The following is a 26,363-nucleotide window of genomic DNA, read 5'->3' on the forward strand; positions in this document are numbered from 1 at the left end:
TCAAGGAGCAAAAAGTTTCACTTCCATTGAGCCAGTGTACGCCTGAAGGTGATGTGAACTTGCCATATCAAAACGTGATGCCTGATGAGCAGGGCTCGGGTGGACGTTTATTTGGGTGGACGTTTTAATCAGATCAGTCTTTCAGCCTTTGCTTATGCCAACAGGAGACCTGACTGGTAACAACTGTGAAAATACACGTATATGACCTAATGTATGTACAATATATGCAACCTTGGGATGTGAATTTTATATGGGTTAAAAAAATTACAGGCACGTGTACATAGATAGAATGTAGAAAATTACACATGCGTACAAACACCATCATGTTTCCTGCTTTGCTGTGCATGTTTTGGACTTCATTAGCTTCCATCCACAAGTAATTAGATGTACAGTCCAGAAATACTTGAGTGCTCTATTTCTTCTCCTATCACTTAAGATTCAGATCAGCTCGCTTGCAGTTCAGCATTTAATGCAAGCTTCTGCAATTAAACCCTTCCCCATGGCATTTTACCACATGGTGTCATGCTGCAGCGCTGTTTACTTAATCGCCTTACTTTGCTGAATGGCAAGTGTTTAATTAGGAACTGTTATGAATTTGTTATAATGCAACGTAACCTAATGAGGTCTTGTCTCCAGTCAGGACAAGTTTGCCTTACTGGTTGATATGATTATGTAGGTAAAGCTTCAGTATGAACTGGACTAGGGAGTCTTTTGCACACACATTTTAAAATACAATTATGTTGTCACTAAATGACATACCTGCAAGAATTGGCAAGATTCATTTAGTAGCTCAGCTGTGAAATACTGCAAAAGACACTTCATTTTAAAAGTTCAGAAATTAATTTAACATGTAAACAGTAATTGTTTCGAGAGATACCATGGCTATGTAATGTTAGTGTCATTCTTGTTTTATTGTGGTAAACTTACTTAAATTTAGCATTGTGTTATAAAGGCAGAAGCATGCTTTTAATTTGAACTATAAAAGTAGGTTGAAACATTGCCTTCTGGGTATTTGAACTGAGTCCTCGTCTTTGATTTTACTAAGAGAAAGGTTAGTGGTGCAAATTGTTTTAGAGCATGTGATTCAAATTCATTCTTTGGCAAGAATCTTGATTCCGGGTTTAATCTAGAGTCTGGTACTGCTAACAAAGGTGAAGTGTAATTATTTACCAAATGGCATTGAAGTGGCACCTAAATTAAGCACTAAGCACATACTGAATTATTTGTATAAAGATAACCTGTGCTTTCAGTGTTACTCAGTAGGAAAATGCTGTGGCTCCCCTATGAGGACCACAGGAATTTTCAGCTTTTGTTTCCCCATTGAGTCTCTTTTGCCTCCTTTTTCAGACTTTGTGTAAGTTTTTGAGCCAGATTTACTGTATCTTAATAGGAATTAAATGCAGATTTCTAGGAGACTAGGATGCTTGGCAAGTGGGCAACTTAATCTTTGGAAGTGTTTTTACATTTTATTAACTGTATGTCCTTAAGGAACAGAATTTTACAATTTTTTTCTCCTTTCTCTTCCTTTTGTTGACTTTTCTCTTGCCTCTCTTTTGCCCTTTTTTCCTTTCCTGCAGTCTCTTTTGAATTTGCTTCCTTGATTGCATAAGTTTCATAGTTGTAAAACATTGAGCAGTGAATCTCCTTTTGCACTATTTTCACCCCATTCTGTGGCTTGCATATTTACACTCCGATGTACAACTTCATCTGTTACCGGACTCCAACGTGCAGCAGAAGTGGCTCTCCAGATGAAAAGGCCTTGGGAAGCACACTGACTACCACTTCAGCGAGTTCCCTTCAGCAACCCTTTCATGTATAAAGCTCACACAACCTACTGCCGAGAGAAATGGACTTCGCAAATCCGTTTCTCACTGCAGCAGACTCAGCGTGCAAAGAGCTGGCAGGGTTTAGCTACAGAGAAACCGAAGTGTGACGTGAAGGCCAGAGTATTCATCAGTTGGGCCAGAGTTTGGCACTACTTTATGGCCTTTTTTTTTTAAAAAAAAGAAAACAAAACAAAACCCCTCCACAAAACCCCAACCCCCAAGCCCTTATCTCCCCCTGCCTGACAGCTGCTAGCTTATTTTCTAGAAAAATATCTGAAGTATTTGGTGCTAAACTTCCTTTTAGATGAAAGTTTGAAGGAGCTTTACAAGATATGTGCAGAAATTAATGTTAGCAACAGATGTTTAAGCTTTACCTAAATGAGGCATTCTTTAGACAGATGATATAGCTTGCTGTTATGCTGAAATATTGATCTAGAATTATGAATTCCTAATCCCTTCCTCAGGCTCCCACTGCTGGATTCCAGATGTGGAAGATAATGTGTTACAGCGCTGCCTCTTTTCCATCCCTCTGAGTTTCATTTCTTTCTCTTTTGTACTCCATCTCCTCCTCTTAAGATACGATTTATTGATTCATGATTGATGAACATCATCAGGAGTTCACAATGTGCTGTGCCAGCACCCTAATTTTGATATGATTGTATTTATCCACAGAATTAACAGTTTTTTAGCAATCTGAACTCAAACTTTTTCTCTGCCCTATACATTTCAACTAACAGGTGCCTTTACTACTTCTATTGTAGTAGTGTTTTTGAAGATCAATTAAAAAAATGCAGTACAGGCTGATTTAAGAAGTATCAGAAGCATTAGAAAGCAGGTATTCTGAAGAGTTTTCCTAGATGAAGGTTCTCCCAAACCTGTGGACAAATTGTTCATTGTACGTATTTGATTCCTGTTTAATTTGCAGACTGTAATAAAATTATATTAATAATTCTGAATAATTATTAAGTATGAGGAATACTTATATTTAATAATAAATATATTAGATTGCTATAAATTCACATTTATTTCCCAGAAGATTTTCCCCCAAACAATGGAAATATAATGCCTGCATAGCATAATTATAGGCTATGGATTCCTTCTTTTGATGCTGTTTTAGGGATTGGTTAGCAGGGAATCAGGTGTACCTCCACTCCAAGGATACCTTTGTACTCATGTATGCATGCAGGTAAAGTAGGATTTGAGAGATGTTTATATTTGTTTATAGCCCATTCTGCAGCATGCTGCATAGACTAAAGGAGTACATGATATATTTTTTTAACATACAGATTTACAGTGCTAGGTAACTCTCTGTCCTTTTGTTGTTTCCCAGTTTTTCCAGGAAAAAAACCCCAACCCATAACAAACAGGTGGGAGAAGTACTCATTTGGGTTTCATATTGCGGCATGGATGGCCTTAAAAGGATTTTATAAATTTATGGCCTCTATCATCCGAAGTTCTGCTCTTTCACAGCATTACAATAGGTTGGCTGCCGAGTTGTGTGTTACTGTGCTCTACTTGAGCTGTTTGGAATATTACTTTGAGAATTGGAAGGGCTCCGGGGTGCTAAAACTGATTATGAGATTTTTCTTTGCTTGACAAGATGAGCAGGTCCATGTGAAGTATAAGGCAGTTATGTGGATTGACGGCAGACAGGTTTCAATCACAGAATCATGTTGTGTTTTGCTCATCTTTTGAGGTGGGATGCCAGCGAAATTGACTTTCAAGAGGATAATTACAGCCCAATCAAATCCTCTGGTTAAGTTTCATGACTTCTTTTTTTCTATTATTATTCTTAAAGAGACTCCTTCCAGTGACTCAGTGTATTCTGAGAGTTCTTCAGAAACTTTGTTTATAATTTGTCTTCCTGAAAATCAGAGTAAAAGGTAGTAAACTGAGCAAAAACTCCAACTGTCCAAAAATCTACATTTAAAAAGTTTTATGAGTTGAATAATGTCGAGGGTCCCCAGTCCTTATCAGTAAATTTTTCCATCTGTTAGTGAACATTATTCTTCAGCATGTGTTTGACAACGGTTTAGTGTGCTGGTACCTCTGTCAGGTAGGAGTCTCAGCAGGCTGGTTAAGTGATCCCAGCTTGTAACTGCCCACCCCAGAGATAACTTTCCGTAGTCAAGTACCTGAGCCTCTTAAAAAATCAGGAGTTAACTCTATGAATGGGGACTGGTTTGAGTGGTAAAGTAATCCCTTTAGCTGAGCAGGATAAGCCCTGAGACCAGGCAGAGCCCTTTTAGGAAGTTATAGTTATACATTCCCCAACAATAACACAACATTCACAATTCCCCCAGTATCATTATACAATTTATTGGTCTCTGACCACAGAGGTTGGGTAAGGGCTACGGCTTTTCTTAATCTACTTTCTTGAGAACCATTTGCTGCAGTCCCTGGTTTTCATTTGTACACTAGAAAGTCTCAATTCAGGCTCCTGTTGCTTGAATTGTCCCTCTTGCCAACTGCTTTGCCCTTCCAAGTTGAGTCAACTCAAACTGCTTCACTGGGGATCGGGTTGGGCTCCTGCTCAACCCCAAAATCCAACTCCTCACACAGCAGGTTAGTCCTTTCCAGACATCACCAGAAGAGTTTCTGGTGTGATGGGAATACTCCAGTAACACACAGACATTCTCCTCAGTCTTCAAAGTACTGACGCCTTCCACTGAAATTCCCTGGTAGCTGGTATCCCACCTCTGCTCTCTGGGGCTGGTGTTTATCCTGTCCTCTTTTCTGGTGTTGCACATTAGTACAAATTATTTCACAAGGGGCGGTACTGTGTGAAAGTGCTCCTCACCCTTGCAAGGTTGCAAGTGATGCTTTAGATTTTCATACTGTAGTACACAGTTCTGTTGTTTAAGACATGCCCATTATATTTTTGGTTGTAATAGGTCTTTTGTACCATTTTGAGCTTTTCCTACTGTTTCTACTTCTCTGTCGTGGTTTAACCCCAACCAGCAACTAAGCACCACACAGCCGCTCACTCATTTCCGCCCCCACCCAGTGGCATGGGGGAGAAAATCGGGAAAAGAGGTAAAACTCGTGGGTTGAGATAAGAACGGTTTAATAGAACAGAAAAGAAGAAACTAATAATGATGACGATAACACTAGTAAACTGACAACAGTAATAATAAAAGGATTGGAATATACAAATGATGCACAATGCAATTGCTTACCACCCACCGATCGATGCCCAGTTAGTCCCTGAGTGGCGATCCTCCCGCCCCCACTGCCCCCAGTTTATACACTAGATGGGACGTCACCTGGTATGGAATACCGTGCTGGCCAGTTTGGGTCAGCTGCCCTGGCTGTGTCCCCTCCCAACTTCTTGTGCCCCTCCAGCCTTCTCACTGGCTGGGCATGAGAAGCTGAAAAATCCTTGACTTTAGACTAAACATTACTCAGCAACAACTGAAAATGTTAGTGTGTTACCAACATTCTTCTCATAGCTACCTCAAAAACATAGCACCCTACCAGCTACTAGGAAGACAATTAACTCTATCCCAGCTGAAACCAGGACATTCTGTTATTCGTACTTCTTGAACTATACCGTATCTGAGTTGTAGAAAGCTGAGTTTTAACTCTGAAACGTAGCTGATATGATTCAGCAGTGCCCTAGTATATGAATTGATAGATTTCATGATGTTGAAGTTCACTTTTGGTCTGGAAACCAAACTCCCAAGGTGCCTTTGAAGAAATTCTACTAAATTCCTTGAACAAAGTTTTGTTGCTCAGAATGCCATTTTTGTTCCTTTTATATACACAGAAGCACCGTTCATGTACAGAAGGTGTCATTGAGCCATCTGAGCACTTGCCACCTAACTTGAGAACAAAGCAAGGGGTTTTGAAACCAGACTAAAAGGAAAAAAAATGAGCTGCTCTTTCTCAATTACGCATGCCCTGTGTTTGGGGCTTTGATCTCACCGCAGCTGAAGGCAGCCCTGCTCTTGGCTGACGCCCTCCTGGGCATGCGGCTCTGCCCCTCTGGTGGTCTGATGCACGTGGGAGCTGTTTCATACTGCTACGTCAACAGGGAAGTGTATCCACAATAGACAGAGAAACTTTTGGTACCTGCGTATGACAATGGGAATAGAAATATAACATCAGTGGAAAATAATGTAGCTTTACACTTTTAAATAATCTAAGATGGTTGGTATAAACCCTGGGACAAAATGCAACTGAAGTGTACCAGTCAAGATCCAGTTTAAGCAATTTTGATGTTTTTCTTCCAAATTAATTGTTTGGCACTGTGTAATTCTTTAATACAAAGCAGTTGTTTTCATTTTTATTGTTAGTTACAGGAAAATTTATGATGTATTTGTACTTCTTTGCAAATATTCAAGTGCTCTTCTGGAAGCAGGTATGCAATAAATAACATTGCTTCATACACAGAGTGGACATTAAATCATTTAATAGTATAATAAGAAAGACTTGAACTAAAATCCTTGTGGACTTTCTGAAGGTATTTTTATTAGATTTTCCAATATTTTGTTCTTTAATGGAAAACTTTCCCTCCTGCTAGTATACGTTGTCTTCTCTTAAAATTAAAATATGGCAAAATATTAACTGTAACTACAAAACAGAGATATACAGAAGAAAGAAAATACATCTATATTACATCATTATGCTATAATCTAAAATATTTACATGCCTTTTAAGAATACTGGCAAGTCTGAGTGGCTGACAATATATAGTGGTGCCTGTGTTAGTTCAAGTTTGCAAATAATAAAATAAAGAAATAGGTTTTTTTCAGTTTCCAATGATCACTCAATTACTTCGAACTTGGAGTTTCTCAGAAAATGGTTTGTTGGTTTTATTTCTCAGTGCTACTGCTACATAAAAACCCCTTAATACTATAGTTTTCTCCTTAAGTAGGCTTAAAATACACATGGAAGTTTTAAAGTCTAAACCAATACAGACACATATTCAGCAAAGACTGAGGGCAAGACTGACAGTACCAAAGTCCTTGAGCTGAAGGAGTGACTTCATTAGCTGGCGTCACCGGCAGCTTTTTATGATCTTCTTAGGCCTCATCCCATTGAGCAACTGTTTCACACATCCAGGCTATCATCCTTGCAGCCCCATTTTAGCTTAGTAACAATTCACTGCATTGGAAAGCACAGTTCTAAACATTTTTCTTTTAGAGACATAGTCATGCTCTGAAAAGTGAATGTAGGGAATACAATTCCAGATGTGAAATTTTTGCATTTCATTTGTCTCAATGACTCAGATTAAATGTCATGTGCACAAATAAAAATATTTGTTTGTAGCTGGCTATTCGTCAAAGAATTACAGAATTCATGCTTTCTAACCAACTAACTATCATCTCCCTATCTAGCTTCAGACTAAATACTGAAGGCACATAGAGGTCTAAAGATAGGAGGACCTATCTTCAACTTGTCACTCTTCAGGATAAAACTTCACTTACAAATTTTGAAAAACTGAGAATCAAATTACTGTTTCTGCTTTGATTCAAACAAGGGGAGAAGTCCTCTGTCCATTACAGAGAATCTGGTCTTGGAAGAGGGGCAGGTAACAATTTCTCCCCTGCTCTCTAATGGTGCAAGGCTGGCATTGGATTCTGTCCATGCATTGCTATATAAAAATAACTTGTCAGAAATGATCAAAATTAGATCAGATTCTTGGTCTGTAGGGATGACATGTCAGAAGATGTGAAATTTCCAGTGAAATAACTTGTATATCATGCAGTGAGATATGCCTGAATACATTCTTGTGTATAGTGCGAACACCCACAGATCTGCTCTTATTGCCTACTTTCCTCCAGTTGAGATTCTGTGAAATCCCACTCAGAAGGGGGCAGATTTTATGACTGGATTTCATTTTATTGCTTCTGCTTGTGCATTTGCGCTCAGTATTTTTGAACTTCCTATGTATATCTGTGTATGGTGTTAGAAATTTGGGAATAACTTTACAACTAATCTTGAAGAAACCATTGCAGTGCCACACTTTCCTTCAGGACAGCTTTTTGGTCACGTATTTGCTTTTGTGAAAAAGTGGAAATAGATTTAAATACTTCCAGAAAATACTCTGGTGAGCAGTTATGTTGCACTTACTGTTGATTTTAAGCTATGGTTAACAAAAGCATAGTGCCTTATACAGCACAGCAGCTACTTCAGCCATACACATCCACTCTTTCAAAACATTCTACCAAGAAGAATTTTTTTTTTTCCCCTGTATCTTTTACTCCCTTCTTTGTTCTGAAAATGTGGACTGTAGTATGTTTCAATTCCTTTGCTCCCTGGAAATGTTAAAGCCATTTGCTGTTCTAACTGATCCCTGCTTGGAGTGTTTCATTACTGACGCAATCTCGAGGTGAGCATTATAAAGTGAAGTATTATTCTTGATCTCAGTGCGAAGTGGTATGGAGTCAAACTGCAGGCAGCCAATGTCAAAATCAGCTCTTCTGAAAGATTTTTTTTTTTTTTTTTAGTGTGAGGGTTAAGTGCATTTAAGGCTGTGTTTGCTGATCTTGAAGCTTGGGATGTAACGAGTAAAATGACGGAAGAATATGACCTTGCGAAGAATGAGAGGGATAAAATCTACATGAGCTTTGGGAATAATAGAAATGAGGCATAGTCCAAATGAATGAGACCTTTAAAGGTTGCCTTTCCCTTCAAAAAGGTTTTTGATATAGTATGAAGCTTCTAACAAACCCTTAAGAAAAGACAATTACGGTACTATCTATAGGGTTCAGAAGTCAAGGTGTTCAGACTGGCTGCAGTTTGACAGCCATAGAAACTATTTCCCATTTGATCTATTTAACAAGAGTGAAAGACTGTTTTCTTGCTCTTAGTATGTAGAATATTTAGTCATTCATTTGGTTTTATACTCTTTTCACTGCTGAGATTTGAGCATATTGTGGAAAATTAATTATCTTAGCGCATACCATACTTATGAAGTATTGATTTGCCTCTTCCAGTTACAGAAGATCGTACCTTTTTTTCCTCTTAAATTGAATTTATTTCTTCAGAGGAGTTAGACTGGAAAATGCTGCATGAAAAGCCAGTATTTTGAAAAGCAGGGTCTATTGAGTGGATTTTTTGAAACTAATTTGAAATATTTTGGGCAGCCTTCTTTCACAACCGCCTAATGTATCAGTCCCCAAAGAAATTACACAGCTGTTACAGAACGAGGAGTGATTATGTGCAGATTTGAAAGATGTTGATGAAGGTGTACATTGAGGGCCCGGTCTGAGGAAAGGCAATTCAACAGTTTCCCTTTGGTAGCTAAGGCCCTACGAGAGGATGTCCTTCATGACTAAGGTAGCAATGAGATTTCTGTGAATAGTCATGTTTCTTATGCTTAGTTATGTTTTTTACTCTGCTGGGGTAGCTGTCTTTTGCTTTCTATGCAGTCGTCTTATCCCTGATTTTTACCATGTTCAAAGCTTCTTCCTCTGTCCCTGCCTTCATGTAACTGAACTGATTTTTTTTTTTTTTCTTTCATTCTAGAGTTGCTGGTTTTGGAAGAGGGAAAGAGATGGGGCTGGGAAGGAGGTTGGTTTGGTATGTGGGGGTTGTTTTGGTTGGGTTTTTTTTTTCTTTTATTTTTTTCTTCTTTCATAATCCCCTTTTTCTTGGAACTGAAGTCAGTAGTTTTAGGAACTGTGGAAAAAGATACATGTTCATTTTAATTTTTCTGTTGTATTTTTGCTTTCTATGCCTAATGTCTCTAGACACCTCTCATGACTGGCACCAGTTGCACATTAGTGCTCTTCTTGCACATCCCTTTGTAGTTACTCTGCTGCTGTGTGTAATGAACCCTCCCTCTCTCCCCATCTCTGTGCTGTGCTTTTCCTCTCCCCTTTTCTACCAGATTTCAGCTGTGATTTCTTTAGCTGACATATGAATGCTCAGAATTTCAAAACAGCCCACAGCTGCAATTAGCCATTTGTCAAGGTGTGCATGAACCAACCAGCCTCCTCACTGCAGTTAAGTCCTTCAGTTGGTCTGCTGACACACCACAAAATTATCATCTTAGCTCAATGAGTGAGAAAAGTCCCATAGCAATAGAAGCCCGTCTCGGTAATATATTGTCGTGGTTTAACCCCAGCCAGCAACTAAACACCACGCAGCCGCTCACTCACTCCCCCCCACTCAGTGGGATGGGGGAGAAAATCGGGAAAAGAAGCAAAACCCGTGGGTTGAGATAAGAACAGTTTAATAGAACAGAAAAGAAGAAACTAATAATGATAATGATAACACTAATAAAATGACAACAGCAATAATGAAAGGATTGGAATGTACAAATGATGCACAGTGCAATTGCTCACCACGCGCCGACCGACACCCAGCCAGTCCCCGAGCGGTGAATCCCTGCCCCCCCCCACTTCCCCGCTCCTAAACTGGATGGGACGTCACATGGTATGGAATACACCGTTGGCCAGTTTGGGTCAGGTGCCCTGGCTGTGTCCTGTGCCAACTTCTTGTGCCCCTCCAGCTTTCTCACTGGCTGGGCATGAGAAGCTGAAAAATCCTTGACATTAGTCTAAACACTACTGAGCAACAACTGAAAACATCAGTGTTATCAACATTCTTCACATACTGAACTCAAAACATAGCACTGTACCAGCTACTAGGAAGACAGTTAACTCTATCCCAGCTGAAACCAGGACATATATAAAAACCCCACTGTGTGCATTCACCTTTCCCCCGCACCCCCTCCCTCAATGTAGAGTTATTTTTCCCTTTCATCTCAGTGTTTCTAAAGGCAATAAAAGCTTTGTCCACCAGCAGTTATAAATTTCTGGTGTGCCACACCCCCAATTCAGTGCTATTATGCTTAGGGCTTGTATGGCTGGAACCCCACGAGGCATTTTCAAGTATCTTCTCCATCCAACTCAAGCAGTTCTCATCACTCCAGAAATGTCTTTCTTCAGCTTATAGGACAGAAGAATGAGCTCCCTTCAGAGCTTAATATGCCTCTGCTTCACACAGAAGCTGAAGGGGTGCTGAGGTAATGTAATGAGAGCACAGGCGATCCAAGCTGAAAGTAAAATACATTTTCTCTGTGATGTGCTCAACCTTTTCTGCCCTGCGGCTTAAAAACTGAAATCTACTCTTTAATTTGGCGTTCTCCGCCTGTACACTGAAATGCCGCTAATGATTCGAGAGAGTTAACAGGAGGGTAGCAAAAATGATATGTCAGATATGTCTGAAACCATAAAAATTCTAGAGGCAAGAAAATTTGACTCATGTCAATGGATTTTGAAAATATAATTTTCTGTCTACTGGAGGCCAGGGTAGAGAACATATTGAGTTCATTTGTGTCATGGTATTTTTACAAACTCCTTATTAAATCAAACTTGAAGTAAAGGTTCATTTTAACAACAGTTAGTGTGCTGTTACCCTTATTTCTTTAGAACGGCAAAATAGAATAATTTTCAAATTCAAAAAGAGTCTAAAAAATCTACATCACTTCAAAACAGGGACATATTTTGTTGGTTTTTGTGTTTTGGGGGTTTTTTTTTCCTGGTTTGTATTTTTTTTCCCCTTTTCCTGGGAAAAAGGCTGGAATTTGTGATTCACCAGCTCAATTATTTTTACAAATGTGTCATATGTGTCTGTTCTTCTGATTATTTTTTTTTTCTTTTTTTTCCATGAGCTTCTACTGGGCAAGCTTGCCATGCGTCACAAGTGCAAGGTCATGTGTTTCAAGGAGATTAATATCCGTTTCCAGAAACATGGCAATTTCTCATGATTTGTGATTCATAGAGGTGGCTATTTACACCATCTAAAAATGTTGAATAGGGCATCTATTATTTAACCTAATTTATTTTTAATGTTGTAACGAAGTTCATTTATTCAGTAAGATAGCTGCTTTTCATGACACTTTAACATCTGTTTTTGAATGATATCTTCAGCTCTGTAGCAAAACTGAAATCTACTTTGGAGTTGGAAGCTAATGCATGTTCGTGATGGCATACAATGCAATTTTAAGCTGTTCATGTGTATTTAAAATAAGATTGATTTACAGAAGTTTCTTTCCCAGGGAAGTACAACTTAAACTAATTCTTAATGATCCAAATGCATTTAAGACTGGTTCATAAAATCCTCAAAAACACAAAACTCAGAAATCTTTCAAAGCCAGTTTACTCCAGCATTATTGTCATGGCTAAAAAAGCACGCTCTCCTGACAACAGACTCTTCGGTCGGCTTTTTTTTTTTCTTGGCATTGCCTTTACTTAGCTCACAAAATGAGATGGAAAACTACATTACTGCAGTATATCCTTTTGGTGGAAGTCAGTTGGAGATGCGCTTGGGAAGATATATTTCTCAGAAAATAGGTGTGTTTCTTAACAGAAGGCTGCAACTAGAAGCAAACCCCCCAACTAGCCTGTACGCAACTGTGTGCCACATGGGTATTTGAGGTGTGCAGCCAACTGCCTTAACAGTCCTTCACCACAACCAGTCCCTGGCTGGCTTCTAGCAGTATGGGCTCAACTCTGGAAACAGTCCTGAACTTTGTCCTCATCAGAAGAGTAAAAAAAATTTTTTTTTTTTTTTTAAGAAACATACTCTTGGAGGCTACTCCTGTCTCTTCATGGGGCTTATATTCTGCTGGTCATCGTATCTATTCCCTGTCTTCTTCTATTCAGGCTGAAAGCCTTTTCAGATGCAGCAAAGCCTCCATTTTTTTTTGGAGTGGGAAGCAGAAAGGAAGAGAATGAAAAGCTAGTTAATCGGGCAAGAGATGACCTTAAGCTTTTCTTCTGCGCTGGCCAGTGGGTGATCGTTATTGAAGGTTCTGGTTTTGGAGGGGATATTGCAAAAGTACGAACACAGGATGCTCAGCACAATGGATGATGCTTTGGGAGCAACAGCTTGCCTGCTAACTGCCCAAGTGCTTAATTTTGACCTGCAGCTGGGGTTGAATCCGTGTTGTAACCAGCGTTTTACAGATTCACGAAGTGGTGTAAATGGAGTCAAATGTCATATTCGATCACGTTGTGAAGGCAAAGCGAAAAGTGTATCAGTGCTAGCTGATTAACAGCATAGTAAATTGAATCTGTTAAGTCTAAACAAAATTTGCTTTGGTCCCCGATTTTGAGCATACCTTTATTATTTTTAATGGATTGAAGCTGACAGATTTGTGTAAGAAGGTTTTACATAGTTCTAGTGAGAATCTCGAGTCCTTTTGTCAGTGTGTGACAAAATCCTGAATCATTCACAGAATTTTAAGATGGTGGTGTTATCCAAGATCATTTAGAAAGTATTTTAAAATGGCTAAATGTTTCTTCGTCACGTATTGGAGACATTCATGGGCTTTTACACATGGTCTTGCCGACTGAGTTGAATATACTCAAGCCCATCAGCCTTCTCTGTTACAGATGGGCCGAGTACACTGTCACCACAGTATTAATGAAGCAAAATGGCAGACTTCAAAACTCGAGTGGAGGTGCTGTCACTGGCTAGAAACAGCTTTGAATCGGGACAATTTAAATCAGTCGTAATTTTTTGTCAGTTAAGAAGCTTTGAATCACCGATGCTGGTACCGAGAAGTAAAAGCAACCCCGGCACTGCTGCCCTCCGTAACCCGGCTGTGAGGGAAGCACTGAGCGGGCCCCGTTAGCCCCATCAGCGTCCACCACGTCCTCGCGGCGAGTGCCGGGGGCCCCGCCGGGCGGTCTCTCCCGCAGCCGCCGGGGGCGGCCCTGTCTCCTCGGCCGGCGCCTCCGCGGGGCGCCGAGCACTAGCGAACACGCCCGTGAGCGGCCCATTGCTGCCACAAAGACGGCGAGTCGGGCGGCCCGGCCCGGCCCGGCCCGGCCGCTCCTCAGCCCCTCTTCGGCGCCGCTGGGGGCGGCTGCGCGCCTTCTCAGATCGTGGCCCGGCCCCGCGGTGGGGCTCACGGCCGTTACGCAGCGGCGCCCAAGCTCCGCCCCTGCCGGGTGTTGGCGCGCGGCGCGGCGCTTGTGTCTGTTGGGGGTCCGGCTGGGGCAGCCCCTCACCTCCTTCCCCCCCCCCCGCAGCCGAGCCCTGAGAGGCACCCCAAAACAGCGTGGGTGCTGCACGGAGTCATGGAGGTAGCGGCTCTGGAAGCCCCTGCGGCAGCAAATACTCCCTTAACTGTGCAACGAGTGTAGCGAGTCTCAATAACCTGGCAGGAGCCGAGAAGGGCTGTGGTGAGCGTGGAGGCCGGCGCTGTACGCTGTGCTCGGGTTGTGCTGAGAAATGGCAGAGCAGAGGAAGGAAGCAGGATGAGAGCTTTCTAAACTCGAAAAGCAGAAGCCCTTGAGGTCCTCTCCACGTTGCCGCCTCCTGCCTGGCCCCTGCGCGGCTGGCGTGCCCGTAGTGTCATGGCTGCTCTGGGTACAGCCGTCTGGCTGCCGGTGTCGGGTTAGCCAGCCTCAGCAGACCCGTAAGTTGGGTCTTGTGCAAAAAGAAGCGCATCAGGCATTTCTGCCTGTGAAGGGCAGCAGCAGCTAGGGGTAGCTGAGGTATTTGTTTTGATTCCTGCAGATACCTGCTCTTCTCCCAGCAATCACCGACATGTAGTAACCAGGCCTCGCTTGGTTAACTCCTGCTCTTGTCTGTGGGGATAACTGCAATACCCTGTGTGTGGCTGTGAGCAAATGTAAACTTATGCAATGGCAAGTAATACTGCATGGAGTATTTAATCCTTATTACATATGTAGCCTGTTTTCAATATCTTTTTCAAGGCCTTTTCTGTTTTCTTTGAGCATATGGGCACTGCTGAAATAATATATTAAGAAGGAAACTGAATTTTCCTGCTGCCTCAGTAGTAGGCTTCAATTTCTGGGGTTCGTAGATTTGTATAAAATTTATCTTATCTGTGTCTCATGATCTGGTAACTATTTAGTAATAACGGTCACCCACACAGTGTGCCAGGACACCATGCTGTTTGGTAATGAGCACTCCTGGAGTTCTGTGAAGGCCCCAATTAATCATCATAGTGACAATTAAAAAGGCCGTTAGAAATACTGTCGGTAGCCATCAATCCTGCACAGGTATTCTTTCTCGAACAGGTGCATGTGTAATGCACTCAGGTTTGCACACATATGCATACTTCTTTTTCCAGGTCAATGTGACCTGGCAGGGCGATTGGGCAAAATATATTGGCAGCAGCAATGAATTTATATTCTGTCTTACATCATACTATAGTTGGATCCCAAATTTATTACATTCTGTTAAATCTTAAATCAGCTTTTGTTTTCATAAGTGGGACGTAGTTCTTCATGCATCACGGTTACACTGAAGCTCTCATTGGAGTTGCACTGCAGTATTATCAGGGTATGATTTTAAGGCCAACATTCATTAAATCCTTTCAGAACAGGGACTTCGTTGTCCCACAGTTCCTGGTGGGGAGCTGTATGACAGTTTGGGTCTTCAAGCAAGCACTCCAGTAATATAAATAATTGTGGGTGGAGCAGTTAGCATTTTTACTTTACATTGTTTATTACTTTTCGCTTTTCTTTTTGTCAGCTGATCATAAGTTCTTCATATTTCACTTTTTTGAGCTGAGAGATTTTAATACCCATTGTGTGCCCTGACAGGGTTTTTTTTTTTCCTGAAAAGTCCATTTGAAAACAGTTGAAGCATTTATGAGACCAAGAGTAAAGTAGAATGCTGTTTTGTCAATAATAAAACAAAAAAAGGGGGTTTTTATTAGGAAGCAGAGCTCATGCTTTGAGCAAGGGTTTCAGTATTCTTAAGGGGTTATGGTTTTTGTTTTTTCTTGTAAAACATCTAAGTTGTTCAAAGTTACAGTAAGGCACTGAAACCCCCTGTTGTCTAATGCTCAGCAGAGGTGTTACCGTTTTAGAGCTGTGTTCTGCAAGAGGAATGGAGCTGAGTGGGACAGATCTGTAATAAGTGCAGCACCTTTATCGAGAACCTGGAGTTGAACTCAGGATTTTTCTCTGCTGTTAGCAAATACTTTATGAAACACAGTAGCAGATATGTATGTTATCGTCCTGTTATCACAGCAGATAACCTACTACCTCTGTCTTTTACTTCAATTGCTTAGGTACCAGATTTTTGATAAGTGGATCTTTGGAATTGATGATACGCCTGTCAGCATCAACATGCTGCTCCATAATGGGATATCACTTTGGCTTTCCAGTTTACAAGAAAAAAAAAAGAAAAAAATCCAAACAACCAGTTTACAGGAAAAAATAATAATCCAAACAAACCAATTTTTATGTTTTTTCCCAGCCTCCAAATCCCAGAAATTACATACAGAAGCTATGCATTAAAAGAAAGTCAGAGAGTTACAATCGCTGGCACACTTTTGCTTAAGTCTTCTCCTTTGTGTATGATCATCATCATTCAGTTTTCAATGACATGATCATAGAGCCCAAAAGATTTTTTGGTTGCAGAAGATGATACAGCTCTAGGAATCAGACTTGTGTTGTGAAGGAGATCCCTGTCTTGTTTTGTTGCCAAAATCACGAGGTGGGAGTCTTATGAAGGAGAAGAGACCAGCCCGTTACTTGTCTTGTTGCATGGCCACCATTATTTTCTCCCTGTGGAGGACCTGGCATCATCATCATGTCAAGCAGACACCACCTGCTGATGTCCCTGTTTCTGGAGCAAAGAGACAGAGGCCTGGGCAACTGCAGTTCTTACAGCTGCCACGGAAATCAGGGGAGTAATGCTCTGAACCCCATAAAACTAAAAAAGCTAAAACGTGCTGAATACTCTTAGTGTGTGGACCTGCCGGCTTTTCACATGGGTGTGCAAGGGTCTTGGAGTCAGTTGACCTTCATCTTGCTGTGCCCCCGTATCCCAGCTTTTATCCAGGAAAGGATAAAATGCTTTTGTCAGATAGGAGTGGGTTTGAATAGAAAGATCTTGTTGATTGATGTTTAAACAAAATGTTAATTTGTTTACATGCCATGTGGTCCCAGTGGACTTGTTTAGTTCACCAGATGCCTTGAAAAGCTGAAGTCTTTGACCATTATAAGGAATTTGTGCAATTTTTCTTTTTATCCTTTGTACTATTATCTTCCTCCAGCAGATCTGATTCACTTGTAAGGTGTCTTTAAGTAGGTCTTTTTACTTTCATATTGAGTTAAAAAAAAAAAGTTAAACAGGTGTCTGTTAAATTCTGCTGAAGTTACTGGATATAAGCACATAAAACCAATTTATTAGGTGAAGCAGGGTTACTGTTCAGAGAGACAAGTGTCCCCCTGAAATAAGAGCATACGTTGGCTTCTCTGTTTGGACAAGAGGAAGAGTTGTGTGGTTTTGTTAGTGTTTTTAAACAGTTAGTGAATAATGTCAGTTAACTTTCTTCTCTCTCTCTCTTCTTTTTTTTTTTTTTTTTTTTTTTTTGAGTTGTTTAGCTGACAGCTGATTGACCAGCCATTCTGAAAGCAAATGGGAAAATCTGTTCAGGTGCCCTTTTTTTTCTTTTTCTTCTTTTAAGTCCTCAGAATCTGACCTAATTACAAGGTGTGTAGGGTGCCTGTAGCCTAATTCCTTTTACCCAAACAAATAACATCCATTCTGGAATCTGGGTGTTCCTTGCATGTTTTCCCTGGATGAAGGATCTCAAGTTTAGTTAGCAATAATACAATAACTCTAAATTTATATTGCTATGAACATATGAAAGGCAGCATAAAATAAATTCATACTTCTTCCCGTCTGTGCTTAGTACAACTGTTGACATAACGAAAATTAGGTCCAAGTGTTTCATCAAAACCAAAAGTTTGTCATTTCTTAGTACACAAAAGCGAAGTATTTATCTTGCAAGTATTTGAAGGTTTATAGAGTCCATGTGAAGAAATTTCTGCTCATTAATGCATATTATTAATGAATGCCCCTGGTTCATTTGGGATTTTTGTATATAGGAAACAAGAGACTTGTGTGTATGAATTTTTCTAAAGTGCCTGCAACAGTATTTACTTAAGTCCAAATATCCTGTGGGGGTTTTGCAATACCAGCATTTCAGCAGAAAGCCCAAGGTGAAATTTATGGAGTATACTTCGGGTGTCTCAACTGATTATAACATTAAATAACTATATAGACCATAATGTAAATATTGGAATTATTTGAAAAGCTACTACAGATAAATAATTTTTGTAATTTGTATTTGTTGAGGTGTTATAAGATGCTGAATCTGAAAGGATTTACAATGATGCAGTATGTGAGTGAACATGTTGTCACTGTGTTTAGTGGTGTCATTCTGCTGCACCATCTAATTTATCCGAAAACAGAATATATGAACAACTCCTTTTCAAAGGACCCTCAGTTACATGGTTTCACTGTCACTACTAGAGAATGTGTCTGTGTGTATACACAGACAGAGGCGTACTCTTTTTTCTCAGACATCTCCGAAGACAAAACTAGAGTACCTGTAATTTTTGATTACATGGCCATTGTAATCTCTCAGTTATTAGCAGTTTGGCACCCATCAAGAGCAGTTTTGCAGCACTTGCGGTCATTGAGTGAACTGAAACTCTTGGCTTGACAGAATACTTCAGGCAAGTCCAGAGCACCCTGTGGGAATTGGTTTAAAATCCCAGATAACTGGAAGAAATGACCCCCTAGGTGTCAAGTGTCCCTATAGTGAATTTAAGCGCACTTTTCATTTCTTTGTCAATGAGATGAAAATGGAGCCCTTTCCCTCAGAAAGTGGAAGAAAGCAGCCACACAGTGTAATAGCATCTTGCAAGGGAGCTTGGTGAATGTGCCACAGGAAGTGGGAGAGCACGGTGCTGTCTGACACTTTTCTCCCCTCCACAACTGCACATTAAACGTAGGCTGCTGTGGATAGGGGGGGCAGGCAGGTTTTAAAAGTGGGGAGACCAAATAACTGTCACTGAGTTTATTCCCATTATTCCTTCTGCAAAGCAAGGGAAGCCTCTTATAATTCACTCCTGACAAAAACATTTGTCCAGTTTTTACTGCCTCCTGCTTTTTCTTTTGAAACATTGGGCAAAGTGAACAAGCGTAAAATTGAAGCAGGAACAGGAGAGGGGAGGAGAAAAGGAAGGACGAGTCCTAGAGAGCAAGTGATACAATGCTAGCCCTTAAAGCCTCGAAAAAAGCTCTATTGCTGAGTATGAAGCAAACATCGCCTGGGTCAGCTTTCCAGCATGACAGCAATAAACACATGACCAGTAATTCAACCCGACACAAGAGGCGTTCAAGAATACAAATATCATGAATGCTCTGTTCTGCTTATCCACTCGAAATGCGATACGTAAGCCTGGACTTCCCCGACAGCGTTCTGTCTCTCCCGTCCTCTCATTTGATGAGCGTCTTCTATGTGAAAGCACAGCCTTTCTGATCCCATTAAAGAAGAGAGGCTCTGTCTCTGCGGTCCTTTTTGCAACCTGTGCACTCTGTGAACCACGCCGTGTATGGGGGATTTGTTAAGAGATGCATTGGGACCTAACATGTCACAGGCAGACTTGTTATGGATGAAATCCAGTTGACAGAAAAGATTAGCTGCAACTGAGAGATAAAAACAAGAAGTCATATTTTTAGAGGAAGATTGTGGTGCAAAATTTTGGTTACATATTGCGCAAGGAGATAGTCAGGGCTTTGTGTTATTAGAGATTCTGTACCCTAGGAAGCTGGCAGCCAATTCAGCCTGGTGCTGCCAAACTGTACTTCAGAATCTGAGGTTTCATATGAAAAAGGGAAAAAAAAGCAAAACAAACAGAAAACCCTCTATACCCTGCAGCTGCAGAGAAAATACTCAGAAACTCACTGTGACCAGAGTTGTGTTCTTGTCTTGAGTCAGCAATCAGCTTGAAGCAATACCTTTGGGAAGAACGAACTGTGCTGGTCATTTCAATGCATGTGAGCTATGAAGTCTGACATGTTTACACAGCAGCAGCTAGCTCATTTCTGTGCTTTTTTTGCAAAAACCTCAGTGTAATGCATGCTGTTTGAGAACGTATTTTCTTGGGACAGAATAAGAGAACCAGAAGGAAGTTTTATTATTTTTCATGTAAATTAGAATTAATGTTAAACTTCCCTTCCTCTCTTCTTCTCCCCCCCCCCCCCCCCCCAAAAAAAAAAGGCAAAAAAAAAGCAAGCAACTTTTCAAGTTGTGGAGAAACAGAGAAACAAGGGATATTTTCTTTGCTCACCGGAAAAAGCTTTAGTCATATCCGGACTCTTGAAAAAAATCAAAACAAAACCCCCTTCTTCCCACTAACTCCTGCATTCTCCTTAGTGCCATATGCCCCAACTTACAATTATCCAGCTTTTTATATATTCCACTTCTGCACTGACAGCTATATAATGTACAACAGTTGCACAGAGTCAGAAGGCAAATCTGTGAAGCGCAAAGAGTAAAGAATTTGGTGAGTTTAAAACAAATGTAGTGAATATGGAAGTAAATAACATAAGTAAAACTGGATAGTGATGGTGTTTTTTCATTTCTGTGTGTCTGTCTAAACCTCCTGTCTCAAATTTACCTACACAGTACTGTGAATTTCCCTTTTGGCATCAGCTCCACATTTAGCAGGCTGCAAAATACAGGGGATCTTGTACCTAGTGCTCATGATCACCCTGAGGAACCTGTTAATCAGTGGAACAATTGTATAGTTGTATGGCTCGCATCATGTTTGAGCATTGGAGCTCAACATTAGAAAAGCACTGTAATTGCTAATAATTAGTACTGGGTAAGCCTCACAAGGTTTACTTAAGAGTCCCCTTGTATCAGATTCATATCGAAAGCGTATCTGAAGTATCTGAACCGTTTAAGGATCTGGGAGGTAATACTTTGTTATTGTGTAAGGCAGAAGACCTGTGTATGAAAGGGCAAGGGGATTGTGAAATAATTACTGGCTCTGCATTTAATTTGAGTCAATGAAAATGCCAGAATGATTGAAGTGTTTATGCTGAAGATCAAGGAGTTAGATTAGAATAGGATAATCACAACCAGGGACATCTTTCTTAAGTTTTTTAATATTTCCTAGGGAAGAGATAATGGAGGACTGTGTGAGTATGGCAAGGGGAGTGTTGGAAGGAAAATCAAGATCAGAGGTCACACCTGTGTGAAGCGATGGTTTGAAAATGACAAGTAAAAATAGAAATATGCTTCACTTGACGGTGATGAATGGGTTCCTTGACCTGCGGAGGAAGACTAGAGGTGGCTTTGCGCTGTGGAGATGGTAATTTGATAGTGGCAGTTACAGGTGAAAAAGTTTGCTGTTAAAAATACGGTGGAAGAAATGACTGGTCATAATTATGTATGAATACTCATGCCCCTGGGCCTCAGTTGCCAGGGTAGCTGTGCTTTTCTGCAGCCCCGGCTGTGACACTTTCAGTTTGCCGTTCTTCCATACATTCGATGTGATTCTCCCATCCCTGTTTTCTCCATCTGTTCCCAGTATGCCTTTTACTTTGTGTTTGTCTATGCTTCACTTATCTTCAGCGCTGGAGTATTCTGCACCATTCACCTGCCTCTTTTCTCTGGCACCACAAAACTGCTCAACTGGCCTCATAACGTTGGTAAACATGAGCAAGGCTCATAGAGTCAGTATTGCTATACCTGGGACTGTACATATAGTTTCCATGATGTGGGAGGTGGGATCAGCCATATCTTGCTTCCACATCCTTGTATCCCAAGGGCAGGGAAACTTTTGCCAATGGCCTATGACTTTGCCTCTCTGCAAGCAATAAATGCCAAGAGTCTTGTCAGCTTTTTACATACTAAGACAAAAAGCATGTTACGGGCTGCTGGCTGCTTCTGTTCAAACATGAAGCGTGGATTTTGAGGTTAGTAGAGGTCTGTTTGCTTAAAAGAGGTTCGGATCGAGATGAATTATTAAAATGTCAATAAATACCACATTTTAAAAGATAATAAACTGACTGCTCATGTTGAAGGCAGAGCTCCAGGCAAACATTTGCAACAGCCTGAATCACCTACCTTTATGTACCTTCTTCCTCTATAGCACTCAGCATGAGGAGCGTAAGCAGCCCTGAAGCCCAGAAGGGAGTTCTTAAAGGCCCAAACAGTCAAAAGTGCTTCACAGACACCATGTTCATGAGTTTTGTTCCTTTCTGTGTGGGTTTCAGTCACAACTGGCTATGGAAGTCCCTTATGTGCATGTGACATCAATCCATTTGTCAGCTAAAAATACTTAGTACGCTGCCGTTTAGTATGGTGCAATTAATCATACATTTGGGCACCGTGATGCCAAGTTTTATTTTGTTTTGAAATACTGTGTATGCAAAATTAGAAAAAATAAATAGTGATATGCCATGTTTAGCGTAGTTCTCTTCTTTTGCAATTCTTTGTAAAAACGTGCCAAATGTTTATTCTAAAGACTTGAATTTAAAATAAATAATCTTTTGTACGTCAGGTCAGGGTTTAATTGGTTGCCCACCCAGTCAGGAGTTACCTGCTACTTGCCAAGTTCTGATCTGTACGCTATCGTAACACTAGTTTAGAGATTATCAACTCAAATGACCCATTTGGGGAACAGTCTCATCCATAGGTCTTCCCCCTTCCCCTTCGCTGGACTTGAAGTCTGATAGTGTTTAGACATTGCTTTGAGATAATGATAATGTGCCTTTTAATTAGCATCAATATTTCTAATCTTTTGGGAAATAATAATGTGCTGCTTTTTTAACTCCTTGACTGTTGACAGATGGCCACTTATTAAACATCATTAAATTCTGATATCAATCATTTTTGTGCTCTTTAAAATATGCTTGTCATTTAAATGAAATGATATATTATAGGAGGAAGGTTTTTCACACCGGGTTGTGTAGACTTTGATGCAGTGCTGCAACAGCATTTGGTGGAGGCCTTGTTATTTAAGACGTTCTAAGTATTATCTCTGAGGCCTTGCTAACTTGTCATTTCAATGTATATCTGTATGTTAAAAGGGCCTCTTGTATGGAAGTAGCTGAAATGCTTTTGAGACAAAGCCACTATTTAAACATTTAGCAACTTGAACTTTTGAGAAGCCTGTGCTTATATGCAGAAAACATTTCATGCATTTACACAGGAATTCATATTGTATCTGTTTTTGTGAATGCCATGAAAAAGTGAAGATGAATTCCCGCGTTATTTGCAGCAATGCTTTATTTGACTTGATGCATTCTTGGCTAGAACCTCTAAGTTGTTACTTGTGAAACTTTATTTAATGGGTACAATTACAATCTGCATTGTGTCCTTGCTCATCTTAATAGCAGTATTAATTTGCAGGAAGGGACAAAAATTACCTTGCAGAGTTATCAAGCGGTGTTTAGGCTTTCTGAATGCTAATTAATTCAGAGCTCAAATGCTGTACCTGCTGTTTAAAAGGCTGGCAGCTTGTATTCATCACCTGAGTGACAGCTGTTCCTAGCCTTTTGTACTCTTAAAGAGTGGGGAAGATTAACTCCTTCCATGCTAATGACTGCCATATTGAAGTAACAATTGTTATGTTCAAAATTTAAATTTGCAAAACTTTGTCTTTAACAGATTTGCTGATTTTGACAGTATATTAAAGAAAGGATTGGTGACAGTATATTAAAAGAAATTGCTAAACATTTCTCCAATACACTGTTAATTTTTCTGGGCAGAAAAAAGAAAGTCTCTGACATTTGATGTCAGAACTCGATCCTCCATGTAAGCTAGAAGAAAAAGAATTAAAATATTGTTAAGTCAGATTTGAACATTTATGGTGAGTGTGGAATCTGAAGAATTTTTCTCCTGGAGTCAAATCCTTTTTTTAATATTTACTGTCAAGGAAAATATTTAGTAGTTGCAATTCAATTAAATGTTCACTTAAGCCATTTAAATGTCACACGAAAGAGTAAAGAACAATTTTATATTTTATATGCTGCATTTAAAGATCATTGAGTGTTATTTGTTAAACTAAACTCCTCCGCATTAGGAAGAAATGGTAGTCTTTGGTAGTAAAAAAGGGGGTTAAAGGCCTGCAGGTAATTTAATTTAATTTAATCTCAGAAAGAGTATCATCTGGTATAATGCAGATGTTCATATGCAGGTTTGAGAGGATTACACAGTTTGCCTGAATGATTGAGGAAGTGAGATACTAATATTGGATTACATTCCTTCTTTTTCACAGAGGAACAGATAGCTAAAATATGTACGTTAACTTGATGCCTCCATTCCCTCCTGCCCCCAATCAAAACATTTTAATTACACTATATTTTCTTTTTGGAGGAAACATGAGATAAATCAACAGTTGTCTCCTGTCAAAGGGTCTTGCTGAACTACTGATGCCAAACAAATTTCCACAAAAGCTTTCAGTTAGTATTTTAGGGTAAATTCAAGGGTTTTCTCCTTTTCCTACTTTAAAGACCTGTAAAGTCTGGTATGTGTTTTGCTACATAATTATTTCAGAAATATGGTTGTACAGTAGACGTCATAATAATTATAAAATTTTCATTCACATTTTGGAGGCCCTGTATCTTTAGGGAAACTCGGGGTGGACTTGACTAATGCCTCTGGGCTTTGATTCTGTTCACATCAATTTTTACGCGTTCTGATTCAGTAAATCTTATTAAGCACTTTAACTTCCAGTATTCACTGAAAGTTCTGTTGACTTCAGTAGCAGATTAAGCACATGCTTAAATGTTGTTCAAAGCCTCAGGGAAAGGTGATTAAACTAAAGAACAAAGCTATGCTATTAAAATATTTTAACTCATTAAAATCCAATAGATTTGCTGATACTGATTCACTGAATACTCTGTATTGAAAGTAAAACAATTACCTTACAGTTGGCTGGCTCTGTTGTGCAACTCGGAACACCAACATCAGTATATTAGCTGGGTATTTCTGCTGTGACAATACATTTCCTTTTACTTTTGACCTACTGTTCTATTCTTATAAATAATCAGTAATTATAATGAGTGATTGAAAATATAATAAGAAATCAAAAGGTTTCCAAGCTTGTTTACAAAATGTTCTTGAAAATGAACATAATTTTAAAGAAATTTTTGTCTTGCTCCAAGTTACTCAAATGTCTTTTGTGATTACTCATTAACTTCAAAAGACATTTTTAGTTTCCACGCACAGGGATGAATTTTTTAAGCTTTAGCAGTATTGTCTTAGTGTTCTTTGTGTGTTGACATTTTCTGTGTTAATTTATTGTGGAGTTTGATGCAGAGTAATTAAAAATCATGCTTTGGCAAGACTGAGATGTAGTCTTTGAATTAGCATGCGAGATGCTCTAGTGAGTCCAGCAAGTGTTAAGAAAATGCACTGCAGTATGTAATTCTGTCCATAGTATGTTATTTATTAAAAAGTCCTTCAACTTTTTAGAATTTTGTGAAATACTTTCTGTAGGGGAGATGTGTTGCTCTCTAATCCACGGGGAGAAGGTTCTAAAATAACCCCGTAATGATTCAGAAACCAGAAGATTGCTTAAGTGTTTGGGGCGGGGGGTAGCGGGGCAGCAGGCTGTTAGAGGGAAGGTTGTTGGGTTTTTGGTTTTGTTTTTTTTTTCATTTAGTTTACCGTAGAGGAAAGAATTTGACCAAGACTGGAATATTTTGGGAGGCTGGACATGGCATCATTAGCTTTCCCAAGTTCCTGTCCTGGAACAGTTACTGTGTGTGCAAAATCATGAGCTCATTGAAATCCTGGAGTGAGTTATTTGGGGTCTGTAGTCTGTCTGCAGCTTCTTGAAATAAATCTGAATGATAAAGCTACATAATTTTTGCTACTGTGGTATTAAAATCTTACAATGATTCCGTCTCAGTGTGCTCACTGAGTCAGACCAAGAAACCATCGAGTCTGCTGATTCATGTTTGCTTCTTGACCTTTTGGCAAAGATCAAGTGTAGCATATGTTTTTATCAGTTTAATATCTGCTATGTCCTCAACTTGAGGATTTTATATTAAATGAGTTTGGGGACTGGGAAATGTACTAGGAGCTTACGCCATCCTCTTCATGCATGAAGCTGGCTATTGCTGTGTTTCTAGAATGGTGTGAAAAGAAAAAGAAAAAAAATGGCAACAAGCCCCCTAATGACCATAAATGAGTGCGAAGAGAAGAGCAGGAACAGAGCAAGCATAAGTTATGCTTCTCTAAAGTATTCTCTTAATCTCCACCTATTTTCAACTCAGGGGTTTTCCTGAGCTTCCATAAAACCTCTGTAAAAATAAAATAAAATTGCACTTCTGATTGCATTCCAATCTTGTTTTCACATCTTCTCAATCCATATTAGTATCCATTTTGTAATGTCCAGTATTGTAACATCAGGTTATCACCTTCAGGACTGGGCATTGCTTTGTACTTACCAGATACAGTGAGCCTACACTCAGTCTCATCCTTGCTGAAGAGCAAGTCATTGCATCACTGTTTATTTTCACTGGTCACTCTTACAGGTTCTGTTTTTCTGAAAAATGAGATAAAATAGCAATCAGAAATAACCGCAAATTCAAAAAGAGAAGATACATACACTACATCACGGTGAAATGGTGCATATAGGGTTTGATTTGGTTTGATTAAAGACCATTGGAAAGAAATAGATGTGATTGATATCTTTGAGGAAACACTGCTTTGACAAGTGTTTAAAATATATTCAGAAATGTGCCAAAAACTATGGAGAGTTGGTGTTCA

The 26,363-nt window shown here is 39.8% G+C and overlaps 1 protein-coding gene and 1 non-coding gene across 6 annotated transcripts in view; both read left to right on the forward strand.

Moving 5' to 3' along the window:
* MACROD2 (mono-ADP ribosylhydrolase 2) overlaps positions 1 to 26,363 on the forward strand; it is a 918,876-nt gene that overhangs the window by 386,390 nt on the left and 506,123 nt on the right. The gene's annotated exons all lie outside the window — the stretch shown is intronic.
* LOC128141666 (U2 spliceosomal RNA) lies at positions 25,549 to 25,738 on the forward strand. The gene has a single exon (XR_008235133.1). It is a non-coding gene; the product is annotated as a U2 spliceosomal RNA (small nuclear RNA).

This window comes from Harpia harpyja, chromosome 4, assembly GCF_026419915.1.
Source record: "Harpia harpyja isolate bHarHar1 chromosome 4, bHarHar1 primary haplotype, whole genome shotgun sequence".
Classification (NCBI taxonomy): Eukaryota; Metazoa; Chordata; class Aves; order Accipitriformes; family Accipitridae; genus Harpia; species Harpia harpyja.